Source organism: Nannospalax galili, unplaced genomic scaffold, assembly GCF_000622305.1.
Source record: "Nannospalax galili isolate Female #2095 unplaced genomic scaffold, S.galili_v1.0 scaffold884, whole genome shotgun sequence".
Lineage (NCBI taxonomy): Eukaryota > Metazoa > Chordata > Mammalia > Rodentia > Spalacidae > Nannospalax > Nannospalax galili.
Window position 1 is genome coordinate 1,166,085 of NW_008352264.1, and position 12,870 is coordinate 1,178,954.

The window sequence follows — 12,870 nt, forward strand, 5'->3', positions numbered from 1 at the left end:
CTGTATTCTTCTGCTCTGTAATAACTAGTAGTGGAAACAGGAAGGAGAGGTAGCAAAGACAGTGACAAGAAGATGAGTAAGATGTGGTTCGAACCTCTGAGCTGATTATATGGTTGAGACCCGGTTACACTGCCGGAATGATGCAGTGGAGGCAAATCAAGCTTGTAGTGTCTCAGGCTTCTCTGATCCAAGTGTCATGTGCATGGGAAAGCATTCCAATTGCTAAGGCAAATGCTGATTCCCAGTGGTCACTTACTTTTAGTGTCAGTTGTCCTGTGTAGGTAGTGTGAGACTTTGGTTAATCAGCTAGCCTTCGAGGTTTTGGGTTTCTTTGTCTGTAAAATAAGGATGGGTTGGATCAGGGATTCCTGAAGTTCTATGAGGAAGAGCTATTTTCAGTGTGTTCTGAATCTTCACTGAAGGTATAAAGGATACTGAGACGTTCTCCTCCTACTAACCCAACACAGTGGATCTCAAGACTGTCTTCAGTTTTCCTCTTTTCGGGTCTTCCTGTCCACTGCAAATACCCATTCTTGCCTTAGTTGACACAGACATGTATGCCCAACACCAACCGCCCTTGAATGCTGGCTCAAATCTCTGCCTCTCTGCTGACTATATCTATCCTTTTCCTCTTTCAGGAAACCAAATTATTTGCATTCAAAACCAAAGTCACAGCCTTTCTTTGTGAACTCATCCCCTCTTTGGTTTTCCCAGGTTTAAAAATGTAAGGATGCATTTCTGGTCACATGCAGGCTAGGTGCTCAGGCTTCTCTGACTCCATCCTTCTCCCTTCCTGTCACTAGTCACAGGCTAATTCTCAACTGTTTTTATGTTATTATTGTGCTCCTTATTATTTCTTGTCTCCATTGCTGTCATTATTATAGGTCATGTTCTAACTGGTCATTCTACCTCTTGTCTCTCTCTTAAAGCACCTCACATGCCAGGTTCAGCCTCACAGAGTTTCACACAGCCTGTTATTCCCTCTGCTCCAGAGCTTTCTCTGGCTCACCCGTCTTGCCAATGTTCACAGCCCTGTTTTCCCACCTCAACCACCTTCCAGCTGTCTCTACAATTACTTACATGTTTCTGGCCTCTAATCAACTATTTGTTGACCTCCTCATCCTATAACTTGTCTATCCAAATTGATCATTTTCTTAGGCTTTCATTTTCTTTCTTTCTAAGTCCTAGTAATAGTTCGAGTCAGTTCCAACAATGTCTCTTCTCTCCATCAACAAATCTTCACTGGATACTCTGCTGGTGTAACTCCTTCTGGAAGCACTTAATTCTTTTTTCTACCAACCCAAATATTTACCGTTGTCCCTGCATATACACAGATTTAACCAACCTGGGGTTGAAATAGTTTAGGTTCTACAAAGCTACAAATTCAAAATCTGAATTTCCCATTTGCTAAGCATTACAGAGAATCTACGCAAATGAGTGATGTGTAGGCACGTCAATTTGCTTCTCTGTTGCTACGATAAAACACTGATCAAAACCAACTTGGGGAGGAAAGGGTTTATTTGGCTTAAAGGTTATAATCCATCATCTAGGGAAGCCAAGACAGAACCCTGGAGGCAAGAACTGAACACCAAAGAGGAATGCTTCTGACTGGCTTGTTACCACTGGCTTGCTCAGCTATCTTTCTTACACAGTCCAGGCCCACCTGTCTAGGGATGGTACCTCCCCCAGTGGGTTGGGCTCTCCTATATCAATTAACAATTAAGAAAATGTCCCACAAACGACCACAGATCAATTTGGGCTAGAAAATTCTTCAGTTGAGTCTTTCTCTTATTATTTACAAAATACTGCAGTATAGCAACTATTTATGTGGAATTTATATTTTATCAGGCACTATAAATGACCCAATGTATTTTAAAGTATGTGGGAGGATATATTTAAGGTTATAGGCAGATATGCACCATTTTATATAAAGACCTTTGGATCCGTAAGTTTGGGCATACATGGAGGGGTCCATGGGACTGTGAGAAGGCTGTATATAGTTAGGTATATGCATTATATCTTTAAAAATATTTTATTTCTTATTTTTATTTTATGTGTATGAATGTATTGCCTACATGTGTGTAAATGTACCCATGTTGGGTGATGCTCACAGAGGTCAGAAGAGGGTGTCAGATCCCCTGGAACTGGAGTTAGGGATGACAGTTGTTAGCTGTCATGTAGGTGCTGGGAATCGAACCTGGGTCCTCTGCAAGGGCAGCCAGTGCTCTTAACTGCTGAGCCATCTCTCCAGTCCCTATGCATTATATATTAACCACAGCTGTTATATCTTCTTTGAGGCCAAAGAATATGCTTTCTTCATGTTTAAACCATCTGTACAACATATTATAGACTCAGAGATTATAATTAATATGTAATTATTAAGCTATTAGTTAAAGCAACCTATAAACTGAAATAATATACTGATCATAACAATCTACTAATAAAATGCTCATTAAGTGGATGAAATTAAAAGTAAATGAAATTAAATGACTTAGAATTATCCAAAACAAATAAAGTCCTAGTACTTTGATATCTACTCACATCTAGTTTAAGAATAATGGTCTGAAGAATTTTGATTTTAGTCTTACAGTATTGGGATGGTAGAACTATCAGCCTGTAGTTAAGGATACTTTGTTCCTCCTGTTGTGCAGGCTGGAATCCTTCCTAGTTGGAGCATCATAGGAGGAGTGGCTGAAAACCCAGGTTTTGTTGCAGGACAGACTTGGTTTGGAACTTGGACACTTTTCCTCTTAACTGTGCCATGATGGTGAACTTAGCACCACTAAATCTTGGCTTCCTCTTTTGTAAATGGGAACACTGGTGGACCTTCTGCATCATTGTTTCTGGTTCTGGTTCTACTCACAAAATGATTCAAAAGTATATCACCATGCAACCCAGATGGGTTTTCTCTAGGTGCGATGGGCATTCAAATATAAGCCATGTTGGGCTATGCAATTACAGAGGAATATTGGAAAGTTGAAGCCAAACCCAGGGACTCTTGGTGCCCATTTCCCTTGCTGGTGAGACAGATGTAGGAAAGCAGACTTGTGACTCTCATTTTTAATCAGACAGATGGCAAACACTTTAGGGAAGTTCTTTAGGATTGGAATAAAAAAAGTGGAATCATCTCACTTGCATCAATCTACTGCATCTCTAGAATTTTTAAGACTAGATCAGCAAGGTTTCCTGAAAAGCCATCATGATGCAGGATCAAGTCCACAGCATATTTCTGTTCATAGAACAAGAGAAGGGACTAATGATCCCTGAGCACTGAGCACTTCTCTTGAAACAGAAGTAAAATTCTTCTTAATAATTTTATGAGATGGTTACCACTATCTCTATTGTATAAGCAAGGAGCAGCTCAGTGACTTCAGAAATTGTACAGCAAGTAAGTGTCTGAGTGAGGCAGTGGACCCAATGGCCTGTGTGAGGCAGGAAAGACAGACAAAATTATAGGGATGTGAGAAGGGAAAGTAACCCCTCACCCCAGAGTCTGGTTGAAGTCTCTCACCAGTTGAAAAGCAAGAATTGCAATACAATTAACATTCTCTGTGAAGGATGCTGGAGTAGAGACAGTATTCCTTTTTATATAAACATTTTATGTTAAAATAGCAGAGAACCAATTTAAGGCCTGACTGTATATGACCTTGGATAGGACTATTCCTCTTCCAGACACTTTGTGGGAATCTCAAACAAGACCATTAACTTTGTTCAGTTAAAATATCCTAACTTTTTGCATCCATGTGATCTAGATTTTCACCTTATAACTGCAATCCTGTCAGGTGCCCCTCAGGAACCACCCTGTGATCTCATTTGGGTTTCCTAACAATCCTCTGTGGATAACAACTTTAAACACACCCAGATCCTCTCTCTGATGAGTGTAAAGACAATGAACTGTGACTCTCTTAGAGAAGCCCAGACCCATGCTCTCAGGTGTCTCTCACTTTATTCCAAAGTATATCTTTTTCTCTTAATCTTGTACTTCAAATCTATATTAAGATATTTTTAATAAAACCCCAAATCTGCTTCATACTGGCTTGGCATGAAATTTTTTATTTTACCTGAGTTGAGGTCCCCAAAGGATAAAGAGAACGCCTCAGGCTGCTAAAGGTGAAAGCATGGAGCTGTATCTCTGTCCCTGCTACTGTTGACATGCACAGAGTTTACATCTGAGGTTTTCAGTGTGAGCCCAGTTATCTGTATGAGGGGTTTTCCATCAGCTTCTAGATCAGGGAAGTTATGAGCCAACAGAATTAACCTTTTGTCACATTAGAACTGCGAAGAAATAGTTTTCAGAGGTAGGGCCTTGCTCTCTTCCCTCATGTCGACCTGACAGTGATGATAGATTATGCTTTAAGAGAGGCCACTGTTTGTAAGCAGCCCTGTGCACACAGGCTCAGATGTAAGGTATACTTCCCTGGAGTAATGAAGTAAACCCTAGCTATGAAAAGACAGGAATATAAGCCAAAGTTTAGATGTTTCTCAGATTTGGAAGATTTCAGCTGTATGCCTTGTTAAGAAACCAGAAGCCAGAGGAAAGCTGGCTTTAGTTACATGTTTTTAAGTTTTTTTATTGAATTTTTGTATATTTCTTAAAGAACATCTCAATCTTAATCATCTTTATACCCCCGTACCCACTGGCACCCTCCTATACCCCCCGCCCTGGAACTCATCATACATTCTGTCATTTGTGTTAAGGCCTATTGTGTCAAGTTAGTGTCCCTAAACATTCCTCACTGCAAGTTCATCTACTGAGGTCTAGTCAGCTTATCTAGAGTCCCTTGCTTTAGGAAGATCAACTCTTCCTCACCTAGTAGTAATCAGTTGCCAATATTTCTTCAGCTAAGATTTGGGTCTGCTGTCCATTTCCCCAGTTCTATGCTGGGTTTTTATCTGCCTGAGTTTGCATGGGACTTGTGTACACTGACACTATTGCTGTAGATTCATACAAGCAGGGTCCCAGGAGCTTGCAGGACTCTATTTCCATATGGTCATGCAACTCCTCCCTGGCTCTTACAATCTTTCCACCACCTCTTCCACAATGTTCCCTGAGCCTTGGGTGGGTGAAGTTTAATACAGGAGTCCTGTCCAAGAACCAGCATTCTGCAGACTCTTAATCTCTACATTTTGCTCATTTGTGACCTTTTGTGTTCCTAGTCCTCTGTTGCATGAGGGAGCTTCATTAATGAGAACTGAGAGATTCATTAGTGACCTCTTTACCCCTGTTTTATGTTCTGTGAGCTTTATGTATAGAGGTCACATCCTGGGAAATTCATAGGCAATGTCTGTGTGTGACCACTTGTGGTACTTGGAAATAGTCTCCATCTGGTATAAAAGAAGCTTCTTTGATGAGTGGTAACTGGGATATTTGTCTGTAAATATAAGAATACATATTTTTCACATACCAAGAAACTACATTAGTCTAGGGATGTGACAGTCTTTGGGGCTTTCTGTAAGATCTATGACCTCTCCAGCCATGTGTATTTGGTTATGTTTACAGTACCACACTTGAGTTTCCTCTCATTGAGAGAGCTTTCAGTACAGTTAGGTAGTTGTTGATTGCTTTGTGTGATCACTGTTTCTGTTAGGAAGTCTGCAATTTACATAGTCATTCTGTAACCCCCCTGAACCATGGGGCATCACACAGGTTGTACACACACACACACACACACACACATATATATATATATGTGTGTGTATATATAGCAATTTCATATCCATTCATTGGGACACAAGGGATAGTGGAGAGGGATGAGGTCATTAAGGAGGCTGAAATGGAACTTGTTCCAACATGTAAAACAGGAGAACCAAGTGAAATGCATAGTTTGTTGTCACTTGACTTTTTAAACTTAAAAAAATCTATATACTCATAGTATGAGTATATATGTGTATATATCTGATAAGCAGTTGCATCTAAAGCAGAGGATGGCAGTCTGAGGTAGACTTGAGAATTTTCATTATATGGAATGTTGTCTGGACCTGTGAGTCCCTGAGACACTTTCTGAAGACCCAGATGGTAAAATTATTTTCATAATAGTACTAAGACATTTTTTGTCTTTTTCCACTTTTCATTCTCCCATGAATATATCATGGAGCTTTCCAGAGGTTAACTGACATATGATATTGCAGCAAATTAAATCCAGAGGCAGATATGATAATCCAGCTGTGTTTGATGAAGCCAGATGTTTAGGGTATCCAAAAATGTAAAACAATGTCATTCATCTCTATAAATTTCCTGAAAAAAAGTTCTTTTTCACAGAAATAAATATTCATGTTAACATATTGCTGTCAAAGAATTAATATATAATAAATTTTAAATGCTCTCTTTTAACTTATAAGCCAATAAAAATCAGGATGCAGAAATGAAATCCCCCTGAGGTTCTCTGGGATGTGTCCAGTTCCATCAGAGCCTGGCGTGCTTGGAAACTTTGCTGTGTAGTGTGGATTAGAATGCCAAGAAGGAAAAAAAATGTGAATGAAGCAAAACTTTGTGATAAAATATTGCTTTTCCTCTCCTCCGCCCCCATTTCATAAAGGAAGATCTACAAGTGGACTGGTATTCCATGCTCTCGAAAGTTCTGAGGCTCAAATTGTTTTAAAGACGTTAAAGTTATCGAAGAGAAGCAGAGGCCTGCTGCTTTGGAGGATTCTGTTCCGTAGAGAATGTTCTGCACCCATTGATGTAAGTATTCCTTTTAGCTCTGTCGGCACAGGAAATTGAAGGTGGTGGCAGGCAGGACATGACTCACCTTGAAACTCATCTTCTGGATTATGCTGGGACTTATCTATCCCTAGGCCCATTGGAATGTCAGGTTCTTGGGTATTTGTTCTCTAATGTTACAATCTCATTACTTTTTAATAAGTTGCTTTCTCCCAACAATAATTTGAAGTGACTTGTAGGAAAACATACTTAGAACTACCCAAACTGGGAGAATAGGAGGGTAGTTTGTAATAAATTCTTAGAGGAGTAAATAGCTGTATAATTACCTTCCTTAGATGCACAGTGCAGATTTATACAGCACTGAGCCAGGCACAAAGAGACGCATGCTACACTGCAGAGTTTTTACTACGAAGTTTCCCCTATGTCAAGGTGGTCTGCTGAGGTAACTTTTGGTCTCCACGAGACTTCTTGTTCATTCTTTGGCAGGCTCAGATCTACCAGATAATGTAAAACTGGCAATCTCACACATCTGAGACCTTCCTAGCCTGGAGCTCACCGAACTCAGAAGCCACCTCTCTTCCATGCTTGTATTCTCACACCTAGTTCAGAAGCTGCACGTGGAAGGTGCTAGTGAGGCCTGCTGACTTGACTTAGACTTGACTGATTCCCACACAGCTTCTTCAACACTGTTGAATGCGTGAACGTCTAAGTAAATCATGTGGAGCTGTGAGTTCTTGTGAATGATGAATGATTATTGGGTACAGGGGCAGTATGGTAATTTTTCATAGTCCTTTGGGGATTTCTTCTGTCACAAGAGCCCTTGGTCTAAGTGCTGTTTTCTGTTTATGATCCATGGAACTCCTGGCTGTTGCTTAGCCTACTTGTGGTGATAATTCATGGTTTAATGACTTCTCTCCACAGATTGTCTTGAAATGTGCCTTTTCTCCCCTCTCCCCCCCTTTCTTTTTTTCCCTTCATTTGATAAACTCCTAGTATCAGAAAACTAAGAACTCTTAACTAGAGCCTTCATAGTGGACATTTCAAAATGATAATCCATAGCTATGCTTAACCACTAATCAGAAGTTATTGTAGGGTTTCTCTAGTCCATTAGACTTTTTTCAAGCATTATTTATCTATGAATCATTGTCCTCTGCCTTTCAGAAACTATCATTGTGGTCTTTACTTCCTCTGCCACCCATCTTAAATAGCTATTTCCAAAAGACATTATTTCAATATGGAAGCCATGTGCTAAATATAACCCTGCAGTGTGAGGTTTGGTTTGGGTACCCTCTTCCACATCCACTTCCACAGTATTACACTGAGTATTTTGGATTCTTCAGATGAAAGTCTTTTTTGTCACCAGTCCAGGTTCTTTTGAGCTGCCTGTAACAATTCTGAGAGAACCTTTTTGGGAGAGAAAGGGAAAGGAAGAGTGTGTGCTACAAACAGAAGAAAAAAAAAAGAAGGGGGGGGGAGGGAGACCAAAGAGGAAATGGAAGAGAGAGACAGGAAGAAGAGGGTAGAGAGGGACAGTGGGGGAATTAGAACCAGAAGGAGAAAGGGGTGGGAGAGATGGAAGACACGAGGTGAAACTGAGGAGAAAGAGGAAGAGAGAAGCAAGGGCAGAGGAAGACCAGCTGGCCAAGTGTACCTCCATCTCTAAAACATGGGTTCTGTAGCAATTTCAACAGTATCTCCCTGGGGACTCTAATGTCCACCAGGGGACAAGCTCCATGCTGGGAAATCTATGTTCTAAACATATAAGTAAGCAAAACTCAGAGAGTTTAATCTCTAACGGCTGTAGTTAACTTCCTCTGTCAGTTCCATTATGCAAGGCTGGCAGAAGGCAGGTGGCCAACCTACACAGATCAAGCCTTGAGCTCCAGATGACTCACTGACAACTCTCTTTCCTGCATCCACATTCCAGTTTGGATGCTAAATTATTTGATCATATTATTAAGAGAACAGGAAGCTGATGCTTGTTAAGTTCTAAATAGACTGAAATAATCTTGTAGTTCTCAGATGAGCAACTCTGTCAACTAGGACTTTCTCTTTACATCTCCAATTCTGGCTTGATTTTCCTTCAAGGCTTAGAAGCTATCTTTCCCATCTCTGTGGTCCGAGATGGTCTGTTTCTGATACATCTTTGGTGGGTGACACTGGTCCTGTGTATCCTGGAGGACATATGCTCTAAGGGATGAAGGCAGCACTGCCTGGGTATTGAAAATGGGCATGGGTGAAGGTTGAATTGCAATAGACACAAACCTGGGAGCCACCTGCTGGTTACTGAGTGCGTTATGGCTGGGATAAATGAGACACTGATCATGTTCTAAAGATGGGGAATTGGGCTGTGTCAGGATTATTTTAGAAAAGGTGAGATTGGGATAAGTAATTAATTGGAAGGTACATGGCTGTTGTGGGTGTATCACCAGAAAATGAGGGGACCCATTAGAAACAGAGGAAAACCAGGCCCTCAGAGGGAAATGGAGGTGAAATGTTCTGGATGAACAGGGCTCCAGAAGTGCTTGGAAGAGCGTGACGTCAGGATGAATGTCCGAAATATGAGTAAGAACGGGTGGGCTGGAGATCAGTAAGCTCTGTTCCTTCAGGAGATTCAAGAAGCTTGGCTGATATTTTTACTTACTAAAATGGAAACTGTTTATTGAGCATCTGTGACATGCAAGAAACAGTGGAAGGGGTTTGGAGGGAAACAAATATAAATGTATAACTAAGAGACAGTCCCAGCCCAAGATATTCATGGGCAAGAAGGAGAAGAAAGGAAGAAGAGACAGAGATAGAGATAGATAGAGAGAGAGAGAGAGATTGAGTGAGGGAGAGAGAGAGAGAGAGAGAGAGAGAGAGAGAGAGAGAGAGATAGAGAGAGAGAGAGAGAGAGAGAGAGAGAGAGAGAGAGAGAGAGAGAGAGAGAGAGAGAACCTACACTCAAGAGCGGTGAACATGAGTCAAAGAAAGGTGACAGCACTTGTTGCTGATGTCTTCCAAAAAGAAATGACCTGTGCATGGAGGAGCACGCAGCTCAGGTCAAACCTTGGCACTGGAAAAGAATTCAGTGTGTAGAAGGAAAGTTGTGGGTCAGTTGTTGTTTCTGGAGTTAACTAAGGCCACAAGGACCCAGAAAGACCTGGCTGAGCACATGAGGTGGAGAAGAGAGAGGAAATATCTGTCTGCTCTGAGCAGAGTGGGTGGAGGAGTGCTATGTAAAGTTTCAATGGACAGCAGCTGCAGAGGGGAAAGAGCCCTGAGTACTGACTGGGCTAAGACATCTGGATGCCATCTTGGGGACTCAGCATCCGCACTGTACATGCTAAGGGTGATTTTAGGAAATTCTCATCCCTAATCTCTCTCTGTCTCTTTCTCTTTCTCTCTCTCTTTCTCTCTCTCTGTCTCTCTCTCTGTCTGTCTGTCTGTCTGTCTCTCTCTCTCAGTGTGGGTCAGTCAGTTCTGAATGAGATTTGAGATGTCATAATAAACTTTTAGGGGAGACATTACAGTTGGAGGCCTAAAACTGTGTAATGCATGACACACTCTGAGCTAGTGTTTTCTAAGATTTCACTTTGTTATGTTTGCTCTGATCTTTATTTAAGAATTAGCTACAAACTCTATTGCTTTTTGAGTAGAACTTGGGCTTTTTCATTGTTTCAATTCTCATTGTTTCATAATTTTTTCATATTACACAGGATATTTAGCAACAATTGTGGGCTGTGAAGAATAATGCTGTTTCTGGCTGGTAATGTTCACTGAATTGCTTTCTGAACGTAAACCTACTCTAAGCTCCTGATTCCCAGGACACAAGACTTTTGGTTCCTCCCTTCAGATAGATGACAGGAACTTAGAACCTCCTTTCTTAACATAGCAGTTTTTGGAATTTCTCATAGGTGCTTAATTGTCATATAAGAGAAATTCATGTCTTGTATATTGACTAATTCTTTGTGGCTTGAGTTTTCCCTCCCAAAAGATTGTGATCCTCATGTAGTTAAGATCTGAGTATGAGTTTCTACATAACGTGTAGCTAGTATTATACATGCAATTTTCTCTTTGTAGGTGTAGAAACTTGGTAGCCTGTGGTAGGCTGCAGTAGCCCAGCTGTCCCTGTATTCCTCTTTATTGTCAGCTTTTGTAGAGAATGGTTTTTAACTAGATCTTGGCTAGTGTCTTCTACTGACACCAAGAGACCACCTAAGATTTTGTTAAAAGCACATAATTTGGGGTTTCAGACTAAATGAAAAGAGTCAGTTTGATTGGCATTTGAGGCTTATTACTCCCTAGATGTAATGTATGCAAATTACTTTTAGCTCATACTCAGCACAGAATGTGGTAGTGCTCATAACGACTTAGCTAATGAAGAATAGCTAGGACTCAAAGTTTCTGCCACTGGAGAAACCATTTCCTCTCTAAGGGTGTTCTTTGATATTGCTTCTTCATTGTGATACTTCTGAGCAGAGAAAATGCTTTATCATGGGAGTTTGCAACCTATGGCCCATGGGCTAAATTGAACTCATCACTTAGTTTTGTAAATAAAATTGTGTTAAAAGACAGCACTGTTCACTTATTTCATTATATATATATGGATGGTGTTTTTTGTGCTAAGTTGACTGAAATGAATAATTATCACAAAGCCTAAAGTATTTATGGTCTGGACTGTTTTGTGGGAAAATAACGTGCAGACTATGGCTTATAAGATGGATCCTAAACATTTTTTAATGGAAAGAAATTAGCTGTGACTTTTGCACTGTGGAAAAATCTTTATTCATTGCTATTCATAGAAAGGCTGAATGAATCATAAATCATAATTCCTGAAGGAACAATGAAAATTGAGCACCATTTGACCCAGATAAGGGCACCACAGCGTCTGTGACTTTCCAATGTCCATAAACTGCCTCATTCCTTGAAGAAATGATTTGAATTTCATTAGAATGAATTTTCTGTTTCATAAATTGATTCCATTAGTTGGACAAGGTAAGTTTAGCTTTTTCCAAGAAATTGGCAAGAGCCAAGAAGAAATTTTGAGTATAAATACATTTGGGATCAGGGCCAGCAAGATAGCTCAGAGGGTGAAAGTGCTTGCTGCACAAACCTGACAACCTGAATTTGATTTCTAGAACCCATGGTGGAAGGAGAGAATTGATTCCCCAAAGTTTTCCTCTGACCTCCACATGTGAACTGTGGCAATAATATGGTGGCACACACCTTTAATCTCAGGACCCAGGAGGCAGAGGGAGGTGGATCTCTGTTGGTCTACATAGTGAGTTCCAGGACATCTGGGGCTACAGGGAGACCCTGTCTCAAAAAAGACAAAAAAAAAATATGCTTGTATGGATTGTTTTCCATGTGAAAGGTGTTAGTCCCAACCCACTGCTAGGCTGGCCTCTGGGCATCCAGATTCAGATGGTCCTTGTTTTAGCTCCCCTGGAGAACCCCCCCACCTTTCTCTTATTTGGGGTTTCAAAGTTGTGAAATGAAGGCACACACGGTTCCTAGAGTAGCTGCATGTGTACGCTAAGCACACTGAAACTGAAGGCAGGATCCAGGCCAAGGAACAGCAGAGAGGCTGGAACAGAGGCATCTGCTTTCACAAACATAGAAACACAGAGGAGCCAGAGGCTGTGAGAGGAGAAGGGCAGGTTTGGTAGAATCCCTTGAGAATGTGGGCACGCTGCATCGATCTGAAAGTCTTGAGTGTCTGTTCTGGCTTTTCTTCCATAACAAAATTTCAAAAGGAGGTAGGCATAGACCATAACAAAATTTCAAAAGGAGGTAGGCATAGAAATATCTAGAGTTATCTGGAGCCAAAGAGGTTCAATGTGGGATTCTATGGGAATCTTTGCTGTAGCCTTGGGAGCTTTACTTTCTTTTTTTATGTTTGCATAGCTCAGCACATAAACAGTATTTTGAGGACAGAAGACACATGTGGAGAGTCTACTTTGCTCCTCAGTTCTAGAATTTGTCTTACATTCCACCAACTCAGAGAGATTGTAAGACTGAATTATTAGGACCACTTACATGGAAAACTACCTGACCCCTTGCTGGGGAGCTCTCATGGAATTCCCTAAAGGACATTAGCAGATTAACTCAGCTGGGCAAAATATGGGAGTTTTAAAGCCAAAGTTATTGCTTGGGCCCTCCCTTCCTTCCTTCCTTCCTTCCTTCCTTCCTTCCTTCCTTCCTTCCTTCCTTCCTTCCTCCCTCCC

At 40.9% G+C, this 12,870-nt stretch overlaps 1 protein-coding gene across 5 annotated transcripts in view; it reads left to right on the forward strand.

Annotated features, from left to right (window-relative positions):
- Positions 1-12,870, forward strand: part of Ddr2 (discoidin domain receptor tyrosine kinase 2) — a 172,009-nt gene that overhangs the window by 17,349 nt on the left and 141,790 nt on the right. For 2 of the 5 annotated variants that reach the window (XM_008849081.3, XM_017802205.2), the window contains exon 2: positions 6,537-6,682. The exons of 2 other annotated variants lie outside the window; for them this stretch is intronic. The gene's annotated coding sequence lies outside the window, so the exon portion shown is untranslated. The remainder of the gene's footprint in view (positions 1-6,536; positions 6,683-12,870) is intronic. One more of the 5 variants, XM_029554063.1, reaches the window with a different exon arrangement.